The 26,683-nt window shown below is 42.7% G+C and overlaps 2 pseudogenes; one reads left to right on the top strand and one right to left on the bottom strand.

Annotated features, from left to right (window-relative positions):
• Window positions 1-15,055: 15,055 nt before the first annotated feature.
• On the bottom strand, window positions 15,056-15,174 carry LOC134967122 (5S ribosomal RNA; annotated as a pseudogene).
• Window positions 15,175-15,487: 313 nt separating this feature from the next.
• Window positions 15,488-15,606, top strand: LOC134968346 (5S ribosomal RNA; annotated as a pseudogene).
• The last annotated feature ends 11,077 nt before the right edge of the window (window positions 15,607-26,683 follow it).

Below are 26,683 nucleotides of genomic sequence, written 5' to 3'. Positions count from 1 at the left end.
TGTATTATGAGAGACTCTCCCCTCTGTATTGTTCCTATGACCTGCTTCATCTCTGTATTATCAATATAATATTCTTATCATCATCTTGCTTATGTATAATTTCAGCCTCCTTCACCTGTTCAAATTACCCATATTATCCTGTTATCATTGAATTGTTACCCTCAGTCTTAACTCTACTGTCTATCACATTCTCTTTCCTGCAAAATCCTCTCCTCTGCATTTTCCCATCAACCTGCCTGGCTGAACTGTCCCCAACTCTCACAGTATTACCACCAGTATGTTACCACCAACCTCTCCTTTCTGTACTGACCCCAACTCTTTGTATTACTCCCATCATGTTACCACCAACCTCCCCTATCTGTACTGCTCCCAACTCTCTGTATTACCCCCAGTATGTTACCATCAACCTCTCCTATCTGTACTGCCCCCAAATCTCTGTAGTACCCCCAGTATGTTACCACCTACCTCTCCTATCTGTACTGCCCCAAGTCTCTGTATTACTCTCATGTTACCACCAACCTCTCCTTTCTGTGCTGGCCCCAACTCTTTGTATTACTCCCAGCATGTTACCACCAACATCTCCTATCTGTACTATTCCCAACTCTCTGTAGTACACCCAGTATGTTACCACCAACCTCTCCTATCTGTACTATTCCCAACCCTCTGTATTACCCCCAGTATGTTACCACCAACCTCTCCTATCTGTACTGCCCCCAAGTCTCTGAATTACTCTCATCATGTTACCACCAACCTCTCCTATCTGTACTGCCCCAAGTCTCTGTATTACTCTCATCATGTTACCACCAACCTCTCCTACCTGTACTATTCCCAACTCTCTGTATTACTCCCATCATGATAACACCAACATCTATCTGTAGTGGCCCCAACTCTATGTATTACTCCCAGTATGTTACTATGTATTACTCCCAGTATGTTACCACCAACCTCTCCTATCTGTACTGCCCCCAAATCTCTGTATTACCTCCGTCATGTTGTCACCAACCTCTCCTATATACAGTGGGGATCGAAAGTTTGGGCACCCCAGGCAAAAAATTAATTTTAATGTGCAAAAAGAGGCCAAGGAAAGATGGAAAAATCTCCAAAAGGCATCAAATTACAGATTAGACATTCTTATAACATGTCAAAAAAAGTTTGATTTTATTTCCATCATTTACACTTTCAAAAGAACAGAAAACAAAAAATGACGTCTGCAAAAGTTTGGGCACCCTGCAGAGTTAATACCTTGTACTGCCCCCTTTGGCAAGTATCACAGCTTGTAAACACTTTTTGTAGCCAGCCAAGAGTCTTTCAATTCTTGTTTGAGGTATCCTCGCCCATTCTTCCTTACAAAAGTCTTCCAGTTCTTTGAGATTCCTGGGCTGTCTGTGACGCACTGCTCTTTTAAGGTCTATCCATAGATTTTCAATTATGTTGAGGTCAGGAGATTGTGAAGGCCATGGCAAAACCTTCAGTTTACGCCTCTTGATGTAATCCACTGTGGATTTTGAGGTGTGTTTAGAATCATTATCCTTTTGTACAAGCCAGCCTCTCTTTAACTTCAGCTTTTAAACAGATGGCACCAAGTTAGCTCCAAAATTTGCTGGAATCTTATTGAATCCATTTTTCCCTTCTACTCGTGAAATGTTCCCTGTGCCACTGGCTGCAATAAAACCCCAAAGCATGATTGATCCACCCCCATGCTTAACAGTTGGACAGAGGTTCTTTTCATTAAATTCTGTGCCCTTCCTTCTCCAAACGTACCTTTGCTCATTCTAGCCCAAAAGTTCTATTTTAACCTCATCGGTCCACAGAACTTTATTCCAAAATGCATCAGGCTTGTTTATATGTTCATTTGCAAACTTCAAACGCTGATTTTTGTGGTGAGGACGTAGAAGAGGTTTTCTTCTGATGACTCTTCCATGAAGACCATATTTGTACAAGTATCTCTTTATAGTGGAATAGTGTACCACAACTCCAGTGTCTGCCAGATCTTCCTGGAGGGATCGTGCAGTCAAACATGGATTTTGACTTGCTTTTCTCACAATCCTGCAAGCTGTTCTGTCTGATATTTTTCTTGGTCTTCCAGATCTTGCTTTAACTTCTACTGTTCCTGATGACTGCCATTTCTTAATTACATTCCGAACCAGGGCCGGATTTAGGGGGGGGGGGGGGCGAACGCGGCGACCGCCCCCCCTAACATACAGCTCCCTTCCATGTGCTGCTGTGCACACAGTGTGCCGGAGATCTGCATTAGGCCCTCCCACAGCAGAGTGAGTCACAGCTGGGTGAGACAGATAGACGGGATTGAGCTGAGCACTTGTGCAGAGGGAGGAGAGAGCTCTCCCGAGTCCCAGCCAATCAGAGCTGGCCTTCCTCCCCTTCTCCTCCGCTCTCCCCTGGTCTCCCTGTGTGTGAGCCTGGTCAGCCTGTTGCAAAGCATTACTGGGATTGGGAGTCTCTCGCATCTCACCAGTGTCTGCCCTGCATCATGTCTCCTGACTGAGCTGCAGGAGGAGCCCCCCTCCTCACCTTCCTTCTCCCCTCAGAAATTCCAATCTCCTTGTCTGCAGCTTGTAATGGAGATCAGTGTCCGGTATGTGTGCACTGTGCAACTTAGCTGATGTCTGCATACAGGTCAGACTTCAGCAATCAGTGAAGAGAGACATGCATTCTGTGTGATAGCAGCAGCATTGGGTGAAGAGAAAGGTCTGTGCAGACTGCTTGTAACATGAGACATGTCTCCTCACAGACAGACTACAGGCAGTGCTGTACACCTTTCTTAGGTGCAGCCACAGACTTTCACCCTGACCCCCACTGCTGCTCATTTATTAGCATCACAATACAATTTAATAAAAAATAATATACTACTCTTCTCTCACACACAAAAATAGCTAAATTCCCCATTGCTTTGAAAGTTTCATATTTTGCGTTTGGGAGGGGCTGGACTAGAAGTGGGAGGAGTAATGAGTAGAGAGGGGAGAAGTCCGCATTGATTCTTAAACCGCCCCCCCTAAAAGAAATGTCTAGATCCGTCCCTGTTCCGAACAGAGGATATGGGCATCTGATAACGCTTTGCTATCTTCTTATAGCCTTCTCCTGCTTTGTGAGCGTCAACTATTCTCAGTTTCAATGTTCTATACAACTGCTTAGAGCAGGCATTCCCAACCACGGTCCTCAAGGCACACCAACAGTGCAGGTTTTTGTGATATCCAGGCTTCAGAACAGGTGACTTAATTAGTAGCTTAGTTATTTTGATTTACCCACCTGTGCTGCAGCCTGGATATCACTAAAACCTGCACTGTTGGTGTGCCTTGAGGACCGTGGTTGGGAATGCCTGGCTTAGAGGAACCCATGGTGCTGATTAACGTGACAAAATAAAGGTTAGACCAAATGTAGTGCGCTAATCAGAATGTAATTAGAATGATACTTCCCTCACAATTCCTTTCACATGTGGTATCCCATGTATTTCAGACAAATGGAATCCATATATAGGGAAGAACAAAATTCCAAATTTCCCTCACAATTCCTTTCACATGTGGTATCCCATGTATTTCAGACAAATGGAATCCATATATAGGGAAGAACAAAATTCCAAATATAGTGTAGTATGTTAAAGACAATAAAAAATTTTTTTAATACAATCAAATGCAAAATCTCCAAAAAACCATTGTAACAATTGATATGGCGATCAAATGATGATGAATGGCAAATTACCAGAATATGGTGCAAAATAAGCCTTAAATGATGCCTATAGCAATGTGGTTTGCTGCTGAATTATCCACAAATAACTTGAAAACAGAAAAGTGAAGATGGAGGTTTACCAGAATTCAACAGGGTATGTGCCTTAAAGATGTCAATTTATGGAGGCAATGGCTCCGGAACCTGTCTCCAAAGATCACGCTACTCCGTCAGTCTGGTGAATCTCCCTTCAGCAGTAGTTCTCCTGTCAAACAGAGCCAACGCGTTTCGGGAAATCTCCCTTCCTCAGGACTGCATGACAGGAGCTAGAAACATGTGCTTTTTAAACCCTGTGTAGGGATCACATCCGGGTCATGAGGTCATATCCATAAATTGGTAACATAACTTCTAAAACATACAATATGTATCTAAAAATAGAAAAACATCTATAGTAATCTTAGTTGAATAATACTATAATCGTTGACTTAAATAATACTTAAAAGAAATTTTTTTTAATAAAACGTGCCACCCGGAAGTAGAACTTCCGTATTTCCGGTCCGGCTGTTCCGCTGCTGGAATCTGCCTTTAAATAATCTCTTAGTTCTCCGATTACTCCCTCGAAGCTTCCGCTGTATGGACTGTAGTGGATGCGGCGGAGTCTGACAGTTAATTTGTGCCCGGCGGTTCTCAGCCTGGCACTTCCGGGATTGTGGAACGCACTGTGAGCCGCATCCTGGCTTCCGGTGACGCACTTCCTGTTCGCGTCACTGGACCGCATTTGAGACGCAGCACTGCGGTGTTCTTGTAAAATGGAAGATTCTTTAGTTGGCTGTTAACCTATAGGTTAGTGCCAGGCTGAGAACCGCCGGGCACAAATTAACTATTATTAAATAATACTTAAAAATTTCTTTTAAGTATTATTTAAGTCAACGATTATAGTATTATTCAACTAAGATTACTATAGATGTTTTTCTATTTTTAGATACATATTGTATGTTTTAGAAGTTATGTTACCAATTTATGGATATGACCTCATGACCCGGATGTGATCCCTACACAGGGTTTAAAAAGCACATGTTTCTAGCTCCTGTCATGCAGTCCTGAGGAAGGGAGATTTCCCGAAACGCGTTGGCTCTGTTTGACAGGAGAACTACTGCTGAAGGGAGATTCACCAGACTGACGGAGTAGCGTGATCTTTGGAGACAGGTTCCGGAGCCATTGCCTCCATAAATTGACATCTTTAAGGCACATACCCTGTTGAATTCTGGTAAACCTCCATCTTCACTTTTCTGTTTTCAAGTTATTTGTGGATAATTCAGCAGCAAACCACATTGCTATAGGCATCATTTAAGGCTTATTTTGCACCATATTCTGGTAATTTGCCATTCATCATCATTTGATCGCCATATCAATTGTTACAATGGTTTTTTGGAGATTTTGCATTTGATTGTATTAAAAAAAAATGTATTGTCTTTAACATACTACACTATATTTGGAATTTTGTTCTTCCCTATATATGGATTCCATTTGTCTGAAATACATGGGATACCACATGTGAAAGGAATTGTGAGGGAAGTATCATTCTAATTACATTCTGATTAGCGCACTACATTTGGTCTAACCTTTATTTTGTCACGTTAATTACTTTGGTATTGGGGATACCGCTTGACCTATCTGTGTGCAGCTTATCTCTCTTTTTGGCGCCGAGGTACTTTTCTGTTACATATACCATGGTGCTGATTGTTGGAGCAAGGTCAGATGAGTCTGGGCTTTTAAAACCTTTGAGATTGACATCACCTGGTCTTTCCAGACGATGATTGAGAACAATCAATGACACTACCAGGTCTCAGCTGTCCAAAGGGGGCAGTACAAGGTATTAACTCTGCAGGGTGCCCAAACTTTTGCAGATAAAATCAAACTTTTTTTGACATGTAATAAGAATGTCTAATCTGTAATTTGATGCCTTTTGGAGATTTTTCCATCTTTCCTTGGCTTCTTTTTGCACATTAAAATGAATTTTTGCCTGGGGTGCCCAAACTTTTGAATCCCACTGTATACTGTTCCCGACTCTCTGTATTACCTCTAGTATGTTACCACAATCCTCTCCTACCTGTACTGCCCCCAAGTCTCTGTATTACACCCATCATGTTACCACCAACCTCTCCTATCTGTGCTGTCCCCAACTCTCTGTATTACTCCCATCATGATAACACCAACATCTCCTATCTGTACTGCTCCCAACTCTCTGTATCACTCTCATGTTACCACCGAGGTTGGTGGTAACATGAGAGTGATACAGAGAGTTGGGAGCAGTACAGATAGGAGATGTTGGTGTTATCATGATGGGAGTAATACAGAGAGTACTGTCCCCAACTCTCTGTATTACCCCCGTCATGTTGTCACCAACCTCTCCTATATTTACTGTTCCCGACTATCTGTATTACCTCTAGTGTGTTACCACAAACCTCTCCTATCTGTACTGCCCCCAAGTCTCTGTATTACACCCATCATGTTACCACCAACCTCCCCTATCTGTGCTGGTCCCAACTCTCTGTATTACTCCCATCATGTTACCACCAACCTCTCCTATCTGTACTGTCCCCAACTCTCTGTATCACTCTCATGTTACCACCAACCTCTCCTATCTGTACTGTCCCCAACTCTCTGTATTACTCCCATCATGTTACCACCAACCTCTCCTATCTGTACTGTCCACAACTCTCTCTGTATTACTCTCATCATGTTACCACCAACCTCTCCTATCTGTACTGTCCCCAACTCTCTGTATTACTCCCATCATGTTACCACCAACCTCTCCTATCTGTACTGTCCCCAACTCTCTGTATCACTCTCATGTTACCACCAACCTCTCCTATCTGTACTGTCCCCAACTCTCTGTATTACTCCCATCATGTTACCACCAACCTCTCCTATCTGTACTGTCCACAACTCTCTCTGTATTACTCTCATCATGTTACCACCAACCTCTCCTATCTGTACTGTCCCCAACTCCCTGTATCACTCTCATCATGTTACCACAAACCTCTACAATCTGCATTGAACTCTATCATTAATGTCCCTGTCAACTTCTCTTGCGATTGCCTAACACTGTCTTCTGTCTCTGCTCCCCTCTCTGTATTATCACTGTCATCTTCTCTTTTTTTCAGATTGAATCCACGTATTAAAAACAACACAAAATACAAATCAAGCTTAACAAATGATATTAGTGAAATTCCTAAGTGAACAGAAAAGTCTGGAGTCTCTTTTTAAAGGATTCTAGAGTGGGGGCCTCTTGTTCTGTGTGGGGAAGGAGAGTTGGAGCCACAAAGCTGAAAGCTCAACTGCCCGATGAACTCAATGAGATTCTAGGTACCTGTTCCTCAACTCTGAGATTTAACATGTTAGTATTGTGCTTTCTGTGCCCCTCCTAATCCTTGGAGCTTCTTTTATTAGTTCCCACTACTTCATAGACCTTCCCTGGGGAAACAAATATAAGAACACTGTAGGGAATGGGCAATAAAACCCTGTAACTTATCATACAGGAGCCGGGCAAACAATAAACTGGCTTACACTAATAAAACCCAGGCCAAACCCCTGCTTATCTTCTTCCTTAAAGACTTTGCAGATACATAATAATAATCTTAATAGCTTGGTCGTTTCTAACAGCTTTGTCCATGATATCAACAATAATACGTATGTACATATAGAGCTATCTATCTATCTATCTATCTATCTATCTATCTATCTATCTATCTATCTATCTATCTATCTATCTATCTATCTATCTATCTATCTATCTATCTATCCAGTCTTCCTCCGTTATCAGTCTCCAGAAATCATGATGAACAATCATCTGGTATGTGCTATGTAAACACACACACACACGCACGCACGCACGCACGCACACACACACACACACACACACACACACACACACACACACACATTCCCTCTATATCATCCTCAATTGCCCCCACCTTCCTCTGATGCTGCCACCAGACATGGACAGCCCAGCACAGACACTCCCAGGCTGAGGCTCTGATGCTGGTTGATGCGAGTTGGGGGAGTGCTTCAGCTACATTGCGTTACATTGTGAGATACCGCTTGCTGCTCTTATACATTACTGCAGGTATTCCAGCAACCAAGATACATAACAAGCTCTGATGTGTTGGTGTAGGCAGCGATCGCTATAGACGAGGAGGATCTGTATGTCACCTGTGCACCGCTATGGTCACTGCATATGGGGAGATAGAGGACCAGGGTGCCAGGACAATGTAAGGACTGTACTCTCGTTATATTATAGTTTCATTGCGTTTTGAAATGGTGACAGACAAGTCATAGCAGTGGCTGTGAGAGTGTGTATCTGTAAAACTGCTGAGGAACTACAAGTCCCAACATACCCTGTCAGCTAGTGGAGATGCAGATAGAAGTCTTCTATTACGATGTAATAAATGAATGAGCACTTTATGTACTTTATCTATTAGCTCCTGCGTTATAGCAAGAAAGATGAATAAGCAGAACATGTCCAGATATATAGTTATAATGTACAAAGTCTGTATGTACTGTAATGCATACACTACTGTATAGTCACACTGTGTGTTGTAGGTTACATTACAGGAGAGGTTAGCTATTAAACTGTAATATAAATTATTATTATTATTATTATTATTATTATTATTATTATTATCATCATCATCATCATATAAGTATTATGTGATTTGGCTAATGATGCATTTAGCACACACCCACGGTGGATAAGTGAGTTGCGGTATCAGCCCCTCTCACCCCCTGTACATAATGAGGATTGTGTGGCCCGCGTCCTGCACGCGTCTGAATAATTTGCGGACAGATGGCGCCTGTGTGACCGGTGTGCAGCGTGCTAGCCACTAACTAGCCTCCACATTCCCTCACTTACATTACTGGTGAGCGACGAGCTGACTCTATACTTTGATCGTATTCTTCTGTAAAGAAAAAAATAAAAATAAAAATGCCAGTATGCTGATGTTTAGGCAATCCGTGGCTCGCTAGGAGTTGGGGAACTACAAGTCCCACAGAAGGGCAGGACTTGCCGGTCATTCCAGCACAGGCAGTGAGACATAGGTATCTGGGACTTGTAGTCATACAATAGCAGAAAAGTCTCAGGTTGACTTGTCTGTTTTCTATTTGCTTTGGGTTAACGGTAAGAGCTAATTTGCCAATTTTTGCCAGGTTTTTGCTACATTATAATAATTTATCAGGTACAATATTCATCAGGCTTTATTCCATCATTCTCCATCATATACATTCTATATCATTTATCAGGTACAATATTCATCAGGCTTTATTCCATCATTCTCCATCATATACATTATAGATCATTTATCAGCTACAATATTCATCAGGTTTATTTCATCATTATCCATCATATACATTATATATCATTTATCAGCTACAATATTCATCAGGCTTATTCCATCATTCTCCATCATACACATTATAGATCATTTATCAGCTAGAATATTCATCAGGCTTATTCCATCATATACATTATATATCATTTATCACCTACGATATTCATCAGGCTTATTATTCCATCATATACATTATATATCATTTATCAGCTACGATATTCATCAGGCTTATTCCATCATTCTCCATCATATACATTATATATCATTTATCAGCTACAATATTCATCAGGCTTATTCCATCATATACATTATATATCATTTTTCAGATATGATATTCATCAGGCTTATTCCATCATATACATTATATATCATTTATCAGCTACAATATTCATCAGGCTTATTCCATCATTCTCCATCATATACATTATATATCATTTATCAGCTACAATATTCATCAGGCTTATTCCATCATATACATTATATATCATTTATCAGCTACAATATTCATCAGGCTTATTCCATCATATACATTATATATCATTTATGAGCTACAATATTCATCAGGCTTATTCCATCATTCTCCATCATATACATTATATATCATTTATCAGCTACAATATTCATCAGGCTTATTCCATCATTCTCCATCATATACATTCTATATCATTTATCAGCTACAATATTCATCAGGTTTATTTAATCATTATCCATCATATACATTATATATCATTTATCAGCTACAATATTCATCAGGCTTATTCCATCATATACATTATATATCATTTATCAGCTACGATATTCATCAGGCTCATTCCATCATATACATTCTATATCATTTATCAGCTACGATATTCATCAGGCTTATTCCATCATTCTCCATCATATACATTATATATAATTTATCAGCTACAATAGTCATCAGGCTTATTCCATCATTCTCCATCATATACATTATATATAATTTATCAGCTACAATAGTCATCAGGCTTATTCCATCCCACTCCCCCCGCCACATGTTATTTGTCTGCTAGTGTCAGATACTGGTCAGGACATAACGGTCCAGGCTGATGACTGGGAATCTGCAGCACGCGTCCCCCTCCCCTCCCCTTGTGTCCGTAACACCCTGACAATACAACAATACCCCCCATAGTTTATCACAGCATCTCCTCCTGGGACCTCTCCATCCCCCTCCCTTCCCATCATCCAGCCTGATGTCTACATGCTCTCCGTGGCAGAGCCCTGGACTCGTTAAGTTTAAAGAAGTTTCATGTTGTATTAACATTAAAACGATTTCTCCATTGTTTTCTTGTAAGGAAATCTTAGCGCCTGACACCATCTGTGCTGCAGACACACAGGGGCCCATTGTATGGCTGGAGGTAGGAGGCATTTTCCCAGGGTGTCAGGGATGGGGGTGGGGTCGGGTGGCTGCTCAAGGGGTACTAAGAGCCCACGGGGGCAGCTGTGGTCTCATTCTTCTCATGTTTGGTGTACATTTACAGCTACAATGTATAATGTATGTAATATGTGATGGTAATCTTTCCTGTTATAACACAATATATTTATAGTACATGATCCCATCACTGTATAACCTTCAGGTGTACCTCTAGTTATCCTCACATCACTCTCTCTCTCTCTCTCTCTCTCTCTCTCTCTCTCATCTCCCTCCCCCCCCCAGCTTATTTCCACAGCTAGCAAGATGAATAAAGAAGTTGAATGAAGTTTCTATATATCAGATGTAGGCTGGGACTTGTGGTTCCATGACAAGTTGCCTGACACTGCCAATCCCTGGTGAGGAGTGGACCCATCTGTGCATAAGCCTCGCACGCGTCAAGCCCAGCTGGTGGCTCTGGGCTGGGTACCATATTGCGGCCCATGTCTGTTTAATGATGCGTTAATAAGAGTCTTCTGTGTGTGTTTTCTCTCATTTCTATTAACACGTTCACTCATTTCTGTAGGGCACAAGTACACCGAGAGAGACACATACTAGGTGACAGGTGGTTATAGTACTGCCAGAGCGAAAGATCCGGAGACTAGTTCTCTAATTCAAGATAATTACCAGTGTATGTGTTCTGGTAGCAAAATATACTTCGTTTGAATGTGTGATATTTACTTTTAGAGGGAAAAAACAAAGAAAAAAAACCCACACCAAACAATTAAAACGGACTGCATAAAAACAACAGCAACAACAACAACAAATATAATAGCTTAAAAATATAATAAAGGAAAAAAACAACAAAAGAAAAACGTCTAGCACTGATATCGGTTGTCCTATTGGCTAAAACAAATAAGCAAAGAACAAACAACAACAAAAAACGAACGAAAAAAACACTGAATTTGGTAAAGGTCCCTAAAGTCACTCAATCCAGCCTCTAGCTACCTGAGATGACACTGGGAGAACCCTCCTATGAATTTGAACATTCTGAAGCAATTTAAAAAGTCATGTGATAACACAAATGGGTGGAGCTAATTAATAACAAAAAAATGGATGGATCTTGAAGGAGGACGCTATACCCTCTCTTGCCTCTGGTATACACACATTATATGGTTACATATGGCCATGTGAAATTTTTTATTTCTTTTTTTATTTAAGTTTATCATGTTCAGCAAATTCTGCTTATGTAATACTATCATAGAGAATCGTGGGGGGGGGGGGGGGGGGGATATGGCAAATGTGAGCTAGTGTTAAGTTATTCCTCACATTCACTGTCCTGATGTGTAATAGCAAAGTCTGCATCATGCTGGGCTCCACTGTCGTAGGGTGAGAACAGTTATACTTACACATTTGTTTGCTTGTCCTATTATGTGACTGGATCCAGGATTTGGTGTAATAATAAGAAAGGAGAAGCAGATATAACAGTAATAAAAACACCTATGCACCAACTAAGAGATCCGGAAAACATGCACTGTTCGAGGTACCAGAGGACTGGAGTTGGGAAACACTGATACAGCATATATTACAGGGGCTGAAATATATATATGTGCTGTCTGATGAGGCTTTAGTTTACTCCAGTTTGCTTGACCCATGTTTGTTTCCAAAGCCCAATCAAAATGGAAGGAGATAAGTCTAACTTTTAGCATTAACCATTAAATGAATCATTCGCACCCTCAGTGCTGCAACTAAGGGTTTGATTTACTAAAGGTGTCAATTTAACACCGGCTTAATAAATCTGATTATTTTCTAAGATTTGTTACTTGAGAATAACGTAATAAAAATTATAATTTTTAACATTTTCTCCCAATTTGATTGGGTTAACCCAGCTGGGATGAGTCTGCCTATAATAAACTGTCCCCGAATATACAATTTATAGTTTCAACACTATGGTCAATATAGGATTACATCTCCTGCAGTGATAGCCTAGTAAAGCCTAGGCAGTATTTACCTACAGGGCGTTGCGGCTGTAGCAATTACGCAGATTTATCATCAACACAATGAGGAAATACAATAGGAATTAAACCCCTGCACAGATTCCAATTGGTGACAGTAGCAGCAAAACGTTTCTGTCTCTTCTCTATGGTCAGGATAATCATCATGGTTTATATGCAGGACAGTGACACCACCACCACCACAAACCTGTGCAGCACTGGGCACATGGCATATAACACATTATACAGAACAGGTGTATACGGGGCTGGTGTATACAGAACAGGTGTATAAGGGGCTGGTGTATACAGAACAGGTGTATACGGGGCTGGTGTATACAGAACAGGTGTATATGAAGCTGGTGATGGTGGTTCATATGTGGCACAGAAGGCAGAGCGGACCCTGCTCCTGAGAGCTTACAGTCTAATAGAGTTCAGGCTTATTAATGTTACAAACAGAACCTTGTCATTACATTCCTTTATTCAAACAGTAAGTACACATTTTCATAATGGAGAATAGTGGTATATATGAGTGTTATATCTCACCACTGGCTATGCTCCAGAAGATGGTCTTATAAATGTACACTACTATAGCAGCTACAGCACCTAAAGCTGGGTACACACTACATAATTTGTGGTGCAATCATGGTCCCTGCAACCACTGTGCACAACCATGGTGTAGTGTGTACACACAGATGGGACGATGCAACGCACAATGTGGTGCAGATATGGGCCCTACACACTGGACAATTAGTGCGAATTGAACAACGATTGATATGAATGATGATCAATATCGTCCAAATTGGCTTGCATTGAAAAATGATGAAAAACCAACGATGAACGACTGTGGGGCCGCGCATCGTTCATCATTGGTGCTTCCACAATAAATGATATGAACGATATATAATTAATTTCTGAATGATAACGTTTATATCATTCTTATGGGCCCTACACACTTATCGATCCCACACCGAGCTGCCCGACGGCGGATATGGCCGACAGGTGATCCGCCGGCGGGAAGGAGGTGACAGGGGGAGTGAAGTTTCTCCACTTCCCCCATCACCCGGCTCCATAGCACTGCATGCTAATATGGACAATCTCGTCCATATTGGCCCGCATGCATAAGCGACAGGGCACCAACGAATAACGAGCGCGGGGCCGCACATTGTTAATCGTTGGTGCTTACACATTGCACGATATGAACAAGTTCTCGTTCATTAATGAACGAGAACGTTCATATTGTGCATTTTATCTGCCAGTGTGTAGGGCCCTTTAGATATCATCCAGTGTGTAGGGCCCATTACATTAACCATGTAATGATATATCGTGCCATTGTGGGGGTATCACGCAGTGTGTGCGGGGACACAATATATTTATACATTATAAAGGGGTTGATTTATCAACAGGTTTTATCATATGCAAAAAAGTTTTAAAACTCATTTCATATGATAAATAGTGCTCCAGCCAATCGGCTCATAATGGTCATGTTGGGAGCTGATTGGCTGGAACACAATTTATCATATGCAACGAGTTGTAAATAGCTTTAGCTCATTGATAAATGGGCCCCACTGTCCCACTGCGAGATCGCCGAAACGTTTCAGTGTAACTTTAGTTGGAACTCACCAATATACTACGTGGGAAGTTCTCAAACTTCAGCAAACAGGTGCAATGAGCCACTTTCTCATCATACACGACCCAAATAACTGCGCCACTCAGCTAGGTATTTATAAGTGGGACTGTCTTCTACAGGCTGCTCCTGATATCAGTATATGTGGGGTGAGAAGACATTACATGCTGTCCATCTCTGAAAAGCACAGTACAGCTAAATAATCCAGGTATAGGTATTTAGGTCTGATCGCAGCAGCAAATTGTTAGCTAATGGGCAAAACATGTGCACTGCAGGTGGGGCAGATGTAACATGTGCAGAGAGAGTTAGATTTGGGTGGGGTGTGTTCAAACTGAAATCTAAATTGCAGTGTAAAAATAAAGCAGCCAGTCTTTACCCTGCACAGAAACAATATAACTCACCCAAATCTAACTCTCTCTGCACGTGTTACATCTGCCACACCTGCAGCGCATATGGTTTTGGCCATTAGCTAACAAATTTGCTGCTGCGAATACAAAGAGGAAAGAGAAAGTATGACTCTTGTTTGGGCGCACTCTTATTATATCTTAGTGTCTACTGATAAGTGATGTGCCTAAAAATTAATATAGTCTTTATTTCTGCTCTTAAAATACGTGGGAACTCAACAAAAACAAAACAATAGGATTACACATAAACAAATATTAACGTAACAACATAGGAAATCTATTCCGAAAAATATATATAAGAAATGTTCAGATCTTGATTATACCTTGGATAAGTGCATATTGGAAGATAGCTACATGCCATGCTGCTTCCGTCTGCCAAAGATCTGTACAAACTGTGTTTGTATTAATGCAGCCCTAGGTTGGGTTAATTTCGTGAGAGGGAGAGCCCACACACGGAATTTTAACCCTGAAAGTTGACCACTGTCATGGATCAGGTACGAGGGGTAAGACGGGGATGGGATCTCAATTCAAAGGGTAGTAGGAGCGGGTATTAGTGGTGATCCTGCTGTTAGTGTTATTCCACAGGGAATGGGGTCTTCCTACTTCACTGGGTATTCCCTAGGGGTCGCCCGTCTAGGTACTGACCCAGACCGCCTCCGTTTAGCTTCCAAGATCGGACGAGATTGGGCGTGGGCGTAGGGGTATGGTCGTAGGATGACTTGACCCTGTACCACCAATTTTGACTTGACGGGGGCGAGTGGGGCATGATGCCCTGGTCGCCGGCGGCGCCCCCTCTCCTGGGCCTGCCAAGGTGCCCAGGGCACGTGCCCCACTCGCCCTACACTAGATATGCCTCTGGGAGCGCGTCCCCTCAGGAGACACGTCTCCTCCGTCTAACGAGGACAGCAGATTCACATCTACATATCCAACGCTATTCCTCTTCCCCACTTATCCCATCATCTTTTTCCCTAGGAGGAATTAACCCCTCCTTTTCGGTGCACTCTCATTGATGGTACAGGGTCAAGTCTTCCTACGACCATACCCCTACGCCCACGCCCAATCTCGTCCGATCTTGGAAGCTAAACGGAGGCGGGCTGGGTCAGTACCTAGACGGGCGACCCCTAGGGAATACCCAGTGAAGTAGGAAGACCCCATTCCCTGTGGAATAACACTAATAGCAGGATCACCACTAATACCCGCTCCTACTACCCTTTGAATTGAGATCCCATCCCTGTCTTACCCCTCGTACCTAATCCATGACAGTGGTCAACTTTCAGGGTTAAAATTCCGTGTGTGGGCTCTCCCTCTCACGAAATTAACCCAACCTAGGGCTGCATTAATACAAACACAGTTTGTACAGATCTTTGGCAGACGGAAGCAGCATGGTATGTAGCTATCTTCCCATATGCACTTATCCAAAGTATAATCAAGATCTGAACATTTCTTATATATATTTTTTCGGAATAGATTTCCTATGTTGTTATGTTAATGTTTGTTTATGTCTAATCCTATTGTTTTGTTTTTGTTGAGTTCCCACGTATTTTAAGAGCAGAAATAAAGACTATATTAATTTTTAGGCACATCACTTATCAGTAGACACTAAGATATAATAAGAGTGCGCCCAAACAAGAGTCATACTTTCTCTTTCCTCTTTGTATTTGCCCTTCTATTTGACTCTGGGTGCACCGCCACATGGACAGATAGGAACATTTGATACCTAGAAATATTGTCCACTTCTGGCCTTAGCATTATAATTTTGTACATTAAATCTAGGCCGGTGCAGGAGCTACCTTTTCTTCAAAAAATTTGCTGCTGCGATCAGGTCTGAATTACCCCCATAGTGTCCTACAAACATGGACATACAGTATATCATTATAATTCACATATGAAAGCACATATTATTTGATAATGGTTTCCCCGAAAATACAGAAAAATAACAATTGGCATAAATCTGTGTCAAGTAAAAAACTTCATTTGGCTTCACATTCACAAGGCGTTTTAGTCCAATCACCGCCAGATACTCCCAGGTTAACCTCTTCCAGTCCACAACACTTAAAATGATCTAAATGATCTTGAACATTGGAACTATGATTTATTAAATTCCGTGTGCATCTTTCTTAGTAATTCTGGTATGTTCATAAACCCTCCTCCTAAGAGGTGAAGAAGTGTGCGTGGTAAGTCTGATGCTGAAGGCCAGCATGTACACAACTGACTGAGAATTGGACGTTACGTTACCCTCATTTATTAACTGCTCTTTATAAGGGTCCTACCTATTGTGCTGTGTGCGCTTTACGGGGTTTGTAGTCAAGTGTCGACAGTTATGATGTCAGTATTGTTAAAATTCTGGACCTGCTGTACCAGGTAAGTCACCGCTAGAGCACCAGGGGGGGATCAGTATGATTGACCTACAATCAAAGTCCCGATGGTCAAAATACCGACAACAATTGACCGATGGTTAAAATACCAACATGAACAAAATACCCTCATTTAAAATGTTGACATGGTCAAAATACTGACATTTGAAATGTTTACAGGTCAAAAGGTCGACTCAAGTTTTTCCATTTTTTTGGGTGTATGTTGATATAGGTCGACATGGACACCGTATAAGTGTACCATGTCTCAGCGCATGGCTTGCTGTGCTCGCCATATTTCGGGCATGGTGCTGAGTGCACTATTATATTCCCCCTCCATGTCCACTGGGATGGTAAAGTATGAACAAGTCGGTTTCAATGAAAAAAATCATGAAAAACTTATGTCGATTTTTCGACATGTTGACATTTTAAATGTCGGTATTTTGACCTTGTCTGTATTTTGACTATCGGTCAATGGTTGTCGGTATTTTGACTGTCAGGATTTTGATTGTAGGTAAATTGACTGCATCCCCATCTCGATATTTAGTCAACATTCTAATCATGTCCACATTTTATCAGTGTCGATATGATGAATGATAACAAAATACTGCACACCCTTTTAGAGACAACATTTAGGCCCATTTTTAATTATTGCATTTTCATTGCGATCTAGACGCGATATTAGCACCCACAATTGCACTGCAATATGTGATTATACCAGCAGCATGTATCAAGGAGCCCGTCCCTGCAGTGTGCTCGGAGTGGAAGCAGTACTCCTGCACACGCGCAGTCCCACTGACCGTGCATGGGCGGCGGCCATTGCTGGGGGCAGTTCTTGGGGAACCCTCTACCGGCTAATTATGCCCATCGGCTACAGCGGGCTACCGACATCTCCAGATGGCATTAGCTGTGGGGGCCAAGCTTGGGAATGCTTCACATTGGTAAATCTGGCAGCATTGCATCCCCCATAGGAAACTATGGGGGTTGCAGCTGAAGGTAGGTACGGCATCAGGTATCAGAGATACAGTATTTGCTGTGGTCCCTCTGTGATGCTTTTGGGTGATACTAAATATTTGTGGTTGTCCCCCAAAAAAAATTAGAACGCCATTGGCGGGGCGCAGTCTGGACAATGGAGGTGCATCCGGACCATTGGGGACTGGCTGCAGAGGTTGCGTTACGTCACACGCAGCCACTGCGGCCCAGGATGCGGCGAGTAACAGCCTGCCAGCGTTCAGGTGCTGCACTGGCAGGGAGATGCTTGTCAGGTACAAAAACATCACCTCTGTGTGATACTTTTGTACCTGTGTGGCGGGGGATAGGGCCAGTCATGCAGGGCGGACTAGCCCTGTGCTGCGCGTCCCCCCGCATGTCTGTGAAACTGATCATAGATGTGCTAAATTTAGCACAGCTACGATCAGATCTGAATTAGGCCCTATATTCCCTAGCACACAGACACACAGGCAATAAGTCATTTTGTCAGAAGCTTATCAGTATGTTTTTGGAGTGTGAGTGGAAATTGAAGAACTCAGAGAATGCCATTTATGCTCCAGGGAGGAGACGGAGCATTGTGGGGGCGGAGGCAGCCGAACAAGGGGCAGAGGTGGCCGAATGGGGGCATGTCATGGGTGTGATCATGGCGGCTGCGTGATGTCACACACAGCTGCCGTGATCAGGAAGATGGCGGCGAGTCTCCTACGGCCGAAGCTAAGCTACACCGTCAGGAGGCTTCCACAGTTTCTGCTAACAAGCTTTGCAATTTCAGCTTTTTGAAGTGGGGGAGGCTCCGGTCATTATGCTGGGCGGCCTTGCCCAGCGATGGGCGGCCCCCAGCATGCGATCCAAAGGATAACAAATTCTGCTAATTAGCAGAATCAGCTATCCTTACTGACTTAGGCCCAAAATGTAGAAGTAAAGCCAAGAAGAGAACCTACAGTAGAATGGGGTCCACATAAAGAATGATTTAAAAAAAAAAAGTTTCACTTTACTAAAACCATGGGTTAAATGAAGGATGATACTGGATGATGCATAGCTAGAAGTAAATTGGATGTGTACTGATCAAAAGTAGTGTGAACAGAGGAAATGCCTATATTCCCCCATATGCAGAGTTGTAGGCACCTTTGTGTATGCTTGGGGTGGTAGGGAAACGGAAATAGACACCCCATGGCGTCACGCCACTCCTCTCCACACCGCAGAGAGGCAGAGGAGCCACAGTGTGAAGAGGAGCAGCCAGAACCAGAGCATGTAGGGGGCTGGTGCTGGAGAGACACTGGGATGCCAGAGAGACTGAAGGGACACAGGAAGGCTGGATGTGGCAGTTGCAGTCTCAAGCTCATAGAAGGAGTGGGCACAGGGCCCGCGTGCATCCTCTACCCTCTGGGCCCCATCCACTGCAGCCGGTGCCCGGTATCCGCAATAGAGTTTGAACACTAGAAGGGCCGCCGCGCCATTTACCTGGAGATTTGTGACAGATGCTCTGCCATCGCCCTGGGAGTCTGGAGAGGTGAGTATTGAAAAATGGGTGCAGGGTGTGGGCCCCCCTGGATCTCGGGGGCCAGTGTGCACCGCACACACTGCACTTATTATAGATATGCCACTGGGTGGGTAGAAAGTGTGTTCAGGGATCGGGAGAGTAAAGCAGGGAGTGAGAGAGACAGAAAATGTAAGGGAAGTATGGAGTGACAGGGGCGGGGGGATTAGCAGGGGTATGTTTTATGCCATACTACATAGTACTAAAACTATTTTAAATTAATTTTATATTTTCATAAATCCAGAAAGTTACTCGGGGCCTGAGGCGGCTAATAATAATTTATATTAAATGTACAGTAAGCTGCTATGTCTAATTAATAAAAAACTGTGTTGTTTGTGTAATACAATTAGCCGCGGTACAATATATTTTTTCCCTGGCGCACTTATGCTAATGAACCAGATTACTGCAGTTAAGCAATTATCAAAAGACTACTGTTACTTAGCAGGTAAAAAACAAACACAAACAACATTGTAACAACATATTTTATAAACAGTAAAGGCATTAAAAAATATAACAAAAACAAACAAACAAACAAACCACTATTTGCAAAGTGTAAAAAAATTCCTTCAGGTGGGCACTCCAATAAAATATGTCATCTGCAAATAGTTTTACACTACATACACAAACACACACTTTATTCTATAAAGCTGCTTGGGTCTTGCATGAATTAATGCCCAATTAATGCAGCTATGATATCTATACACAGATCAGCAGCTCATACAGGGACAGCTGCTAGTGGCCATGACTCAGATAATGAAATCTGCTTTGGTGAAAGGACATTTGTATTCAATGGGGATTAAAGTGTCACCGTGTTCTGAGGCTGATACAAGGATGTCCAATGTGTTTTACATATGTCTGCAAGACACTCAGCACAGCTAAGAGCATTGACCAGGCACTTACAGCTGTAGCAAGGGATTGCTGGGATCTTGAGATTTTTTTTCAGCTTGGTAAAAGGACAGGTGAATGAAAAATAAACCTTACACACCTGCATTTCACTCCAGCCGATATCAGGCCGGGTACCCATTGGCAGGTAATATGTGTTCTAGAGAATTAGGGGTCTATTTAAAAAGCTTTGGATGGAGATATAGGGGGTCATTTCGACCCTTTCGCACGCAGCGGTTCTTCGCTGTGGAGCGAACAGGTCGGAAATGCGCATGCTCGTCATTGCCTGGTGACGATCGTCGCAGGGCAACGCCGCCGCCAGCGAGAAATGTGATCGCAGAGGCGATCGCAAGAAGACGGACAGGCAGGAGGTGTTCTGGTGTGGATACTCACCGTTTTCCAGGCGTGGTGAGTCCAACGCAGGCGTGTCGCGGTGTTTGGAGGGCGGATGTCTGACGTCAGGACCGGCACCTTCATCGCTGGATCCGTCGCACTGGGTGAGTAACTGCAGCCATGGTCTTGTTTTACTTGAAATTTTTTTAGCATAGCAGGGCTGCACAAGCGATCGCAGCCCTGCTATGCTAAAATACAGTCCCCCATAGGCGGAGTCAGATTGATCGCACAAGCAGTAAAAAGTTGCTACGTGCGATCAACTCGGAATAACCCACTTAGTCACTGGAGATAAAGTACCAGCCAATCAGCTCCTAACTGCTATGCCACAAGCTGTGTTTGAAAAATGATAAATTCAGGCAATACAAATTACCTAGGGAGCGCTTCATTCATTTATTATTAAATTGTGACATAATCATATACATAATATAAAAAAAACCAGCATTACGATACAATTAAAATACAACAATATAAATGATACACAATATCTCCTTTCCTCCAAAAAAGAAGTATTTGTTGCTCAGCAAAGAATGATAAAAATATTTTTCATTTAATTTTGGGCACTGCAAATACATCGCCTCCTTGCTAAAAGTGGACAAAGTAAACTTGTCATATTTAAAAAGCATTACGGGTACAGGAGAAACTTAAAGCTGTGATTGCCGATGGTATAAGTAACGTGCCCTGCTGATGCCATTCTTCACATATTACATGTTCACATTATTGGAGGGTGAGCACAGTCCTTTAATAAAATTGTCTCCATCTTCATAACTGCTGTACTCTAAGCGCTATATAGTTACCAGGGAATAATGGTTAACAATTTTTATCATTCTTTGCTGAGCAACAAATACTTCTTTTTTGGAGGAAAGGAGATATTGTGTATCATTTATATTGTTGTATTTTAATTGTATCATAGTGCTTTTTTTATATTATGTATGTGATTATGTCACAATTTAATAATAAATGAATGAAGCGTTCCCTAGGTAATTTGCATTGCCTGAATTTGCAGTTTATAATCTTTCAGTATACACAAGTTGGGAGCAGCTAGTTACATTTTATTACATTGTTGCTTTAGGTTGGTGGTTTTCAAGCGCTAGGGAATGTTGTGTATTTTTTGTGTTTGAAAAATGACAGTTAGGAGCCAATTGTCTGGTACTTTATTTCCAGCAACTTTATCTCCATCCAAGGCTTAGTAAATAGACACCATAGTTTCAAATAAATGCTCCTGGCAAGCACACAGAAAATGAGCAAATGATGGGACAGATTTAGTAAAGAGTGATGAAGTGGAGAGAGGTAAAGTGCCAACGAATCAGTTTCTGTCATTTCTGTCAAATGACAGGAGCTGATTGGCTTGTAATTGGGGGCAGATTTATCAAATCTTGGAGAGAGATAAAGTGGAGAGAGATAAAGTACCAACCAACCAGCTCCTAACTCATTTTTCAAACACTAAAGAAAATATATAAGAAATATATATTACAAGGTGCTAAAAATGAGTGTTCCACCAGCTGCTATGTAGTGGGAGCTGAGCAGTCTCCCTATGTAAGGTAATAAAGTGTGAAGTAAAAACAGCGCTAATAGTACATAATATATACAATTTATTAAAGAATTAAATATATGAAATATGCATTTAATTTTTATAAAAACAACGAATATTAGGGGTAATCAAGACAATTAGAAATTGTTTTGTGTTAACTGCAGAGTTGCTACGACGGTGTCCCTTTAATTGTAATGGAAAGTTCACCACAGTAAGCTGGCTTGTCTAGACTCTAGAGGCATCCAGTAGTAAATGCAATTACCAGCTGTATGGTCCAAAGAGTCGGGTCCCGTGACAGTGGTTCCTAATGGCAACAGGACTCCATGCACTATTGGTGATATCCCCAGTCCGCAATGGATGATTGGATTTAGCCTCTGTATTAGCCAAGTGTGGCAATGTCCAATTACAATTGGAATAGTAACCTGTGGCAAGCAAAGCGGAGTGAGACACCGTGCCCGAAGTATGGCGAGCATCCAATGCTGCATAACTACAACAATATCACCTACAACAAACGTAGATTTGGGAAACCAAATACATGCTATATGGGCAGACAACCATTTGTGCCCTCACTTGATGTCACATCCAGGACCTTTCCAAGAAGAGGAAATAGACACAAGCGTGGAGCGTATACCACCCGTACAAGCACACACATTCTTGCTAGAGTTAATTTTGATGGGAGACAGTTAACCTACCTGGGGCAGTACGGATGGTGTAATGGTTAGCATTACTGCCTCACAGCACTGAGGTCATGGGTTCGATTCCCACCATGGCCCTAACTGTGTGGAGTTTGTATATTCTCCCCGTACTTGCGTGGGTTTCCTCCGGGTACTCCGGTTTCCTCCCACAATCCAAAAATATACAGGTAGGTTAATTGGCTCCCAACAAAATTAACCCTAGCGTGAATGTGTGTACATGTGATAGTGAGTATAGATATTAGATTGTAAGCTCTACTGGGGCAGGGACTGATGTGAATGAGCAAATATTCTCTGTAAAGCGCTGCGGAATATGTGTGCGCTATATAAATAACTGGTAATAAATATAATAATAAACCTACCAGTATATTTTTGGATTAGGGGAGGAAACCTGAGTATCCGGAGGAAACCCTTGCAAGCACGGGGAGAATATACAAACTCCACACAATTATGGCCGTAGTGGGAATCGAACCCATGTCCTCAGTGAGATGTATCAAACCTTCAATAGAAGACCAGTGGAGTAGTTGTCCTTAGCAACAATCAGCTTCTAGCTAGCATGTTATCGAACACAGGTTCTCAAACTCGGTCCTCAGGACCCCACACAGTGCATGTTTTGCAGGTCTCCTCACAGAATCAACAGTGACATAATTAGCTCCACCTGTGGACCTTTTAAAATGTGTCAGTGAGTAATTAATACACCTGTGCACTTGCTGGGTTACCTGCAAAACATGCACTGTGTGGGGTCCTGAGGACTGAGTTTGAGAACCACTGTTTTAGAATATGCTTGATAACTAATAGCTAGACCAGGCATTCCCAACCACGGTCCTCAAAGCACACTAACAGTGCAGGTTTTAGTGATATCCAGGCTTCAGCACAGGTGACTTAATTAGTAGCTCAGTTATTTTGATTTAACCATCTGTGCTGCAGCCTGGATATCACTAAAACCTGCACTGTTAGTGTGCCTTGAGGACCGTGGTTGGGAATACCTGAGCTAGACGTTCAGACCAGTGGCGTCACAACGTGGGTGCGGGGGGTGCGGCCCGCACCCGGGTGTTCCCCTCTGAGGGGTGACACCAAAGTGCCGGCTCCTGCTCAGTGGCAGGAGCTGGATGCTGCAACCCGGCTCCTGTCACAGTGCAGAAGCCAGCACTGCAGATTCAGCAGTCTCCGGGTGAAGCCCGCATCCCCCGGACCCACAATGTGCCGAAAACGGGGTCGGTACGCGAAGCCACGCCCCCTTTTCACCCGCGACCGCACCGGGTGTTTTAAAAGTAAGTGACGCCTCTGGTTCAGACTCATATTGGTAAACCAATATAAGTCTATGTATTGGGCAGTGTTGATCCGAAGCGTTCTGAGTGGTTCCAAAAATGTTCCTGTTATTTTAAAAATACAAGACAAAAGTTACTTTTTGGAAGTATCTAATTAGTAGTTACCACACTGCTGATCTAAGCCAAGGTCAATAAAGGGGGGTACACACGGAGCGATAATCTAAGCAATCTGACTAGATTGCTTAGATTTTCAGCAAGATCGCTCCGTGTGTAGCTCTAACAGCGATAGCGATGCGCAGCCCGTGCATCGCTATCGCTGGTGCTAGATTGGCCTGCATGCAGGCCAATCTAGCGAGTCGCTCACGTCACCCGCTGGGTGAAATGAGCGCCCCCCCGTCTCCCCCCGCGCGCTTAGCACAGATCGCGCTGTGCTGAGTGGCGGGAGAGGTTGTGTGAGCGGTTCGCTCAGCACACATCTCTCCCGCATTGGCCCGTCTATATGGGCCTTAACTAACGGAGGAGAAACTTCCTGAGTCAAAATCAAAGTCATCTCTCTCTGGATCGGCATCATCTTATAATAAGGTGCCAGAACTTCTGCACTTTTAAATATTATAAATTACAATTTGGTTTGCCTAGCTTCATCCTGTGCTGGATTTGTTCTTTTCCCCTTAGGATGGACTTTGGGCTAAATTTAACAAGCAGAGCTGGGTCTGCTCTACCATAAGGCAGCTTTAGACAGCTGCCTAGGGCGCCAGGATCTGGGGGGCAGCCCTGAGTGCTTATAACAGCTGCAGTTTTGTCTAGAAAGCCGAGAAAGCTTGCACCGGCCCTGAAGCAGTGCTTTATAAAGCTGCCAAATCTTCAACTGTATCAGATGCTGGTTTAAAGGGGCACTAATATTACATCTAAAATTAAATCTGCCCAGGGGTGTATTAACGAGTGAAGTGGGGCCCCTTCTCTGAGCATTGGGCCCCCCATCCACTCTGTATGTTGGTGCTGCTGAGCTAGAAAGACCCACTTGCCGGCTCAAAGGTTAGTATACTCTGGTTGTAGGGTGTGCGGTGCCCTCCTGGATGCAGAGGCCTGTATGCACCACACATCTTCCTCTCATTGTATACACATAAGGCTATGGACCTACCCCTTTGTGGGATGAGATGTAACCTGCAGGAGTGTTGTTTGGTTCTTTGTCAGGTTCAGCCAAACACATGTGGTCCCAAATTTGCGAAGAATCCAGCTGCTTAGCCAAATGGTTGGATCTAACAGGGCACCGTAAGAGAGGTTGGGGCATAACGGCATACACAGGTAAATGGGGTCTCTTTGGGCTGATACACACTACTACTGTATATGCAGCCTGTTAGGTCTAAAGCGATGCAGAATTGTATGAGAAGGGTAACACTTTCCCCCAGGCATGGTACTTCAGTGCTCTGTGTAGGAAGCTCTGTATGGCTGAATGAATCAATATGCTAATCCTCAAATACTCAGGGGGCCATTAACTAGGCTTATTCATTGCTGATTATCTTGTCAATGTTGTGGCAGTTAACTAAGTGGTCTCTGATGTGTTTGGCACAGCGGATCCCATATGTCCCAATTCCCAAATGACCACAACAAAAGCATTGAGTGCTGATCTGATAAGCTGATGGTTGGAAATTCCCCCAGTGCCTGCTAGAGTGTCAGTGTCCTTCATTCCTTTACCATGAGATGATAAAAGACCTTGGCATATGATATTGTTTGTATCCCTAAGTACCTGTTTGGAACAGATGTTCTTCCCAGGCTCCCTAACGTTAAAACATAATTGCGAGGATAAAAAACAATTTAAGTTGGTGTTTAAACAAAATGGTCATACTGGAATTCACCCTAACATTATACACTACTATGAATAACATTTTTATGTTTGATATATAGTCACGATCCCGGAAGTCAGGATCCCGGCAGTCAGCATACCGACACCAGGATCTTGGCCGCCAAAATGCCGGCAGGGGGCCAAGGGCTATTACTACTCGTGAGTGTCCACGACACCCATAGAGTGGGAATAGAACCTGTGTCGAGACCCCCCTGCCGGCATTCTGATGGCCGGGATCCTGGCGTCGGCATGCTGTTTGCCGGAATCATGACTGCCGGAATCTCAAACCCAACCCGTATGTTTTGGGTGGGAGTTGGAGTTAACTTCAGCCACATGGACTTTTAGGGGGGAAGTAAAAAAAAAAATCGCCTATAAACTCACACACTTCGCCTTCATGCACCCACCCGGGATTTGTACAGTTTAATTAGAAATGACAATATGCTAATTTTGTCTACAAAGCCAACCTATGAAATAGCATGAAAAAGGGGGAGACCTTCATAGACCCCAAAAAAGTGACAACCTCATTAGAAGAATCATATAGAAGACTGTGAGTGGGCATGATGAAAGTACTGGAAATTTTAGAAGGTGCCAAATGTCTGATTTGTGCATTTAAAAAAAAAAAAAAAAAAAAAAAGTAATATAATGCAAAAAGCTTATTTTGTTAGTTACAAAGGAATTTAATGAAAAAATGAAGAAGAAAAAAGTAGAAACAAGGTGATTTGGTTTTATTTGAGGTCATTTTT

The sequence above is a fragment of the Pseudophryne corroboree genome, chromosome 10 (assembly GCF_028390025.1).
Source record: "Pseudophryne corroboree isolate aPseCor3 chromosome 10, aPseCor3.hap2, whole genome shotgun sequence".
Classification (NCBI taxonomy): Eukaryota; Metazoa; Chordata; class Amphibia; order Anura; family Myobatrachidae; genus Pseudophryne; species Pseudophryne corroboree.
Note: the sequence above shows the minus strand (reverse complement) of the source record. Positions and strands in the feature narration are given on the sequence as shown.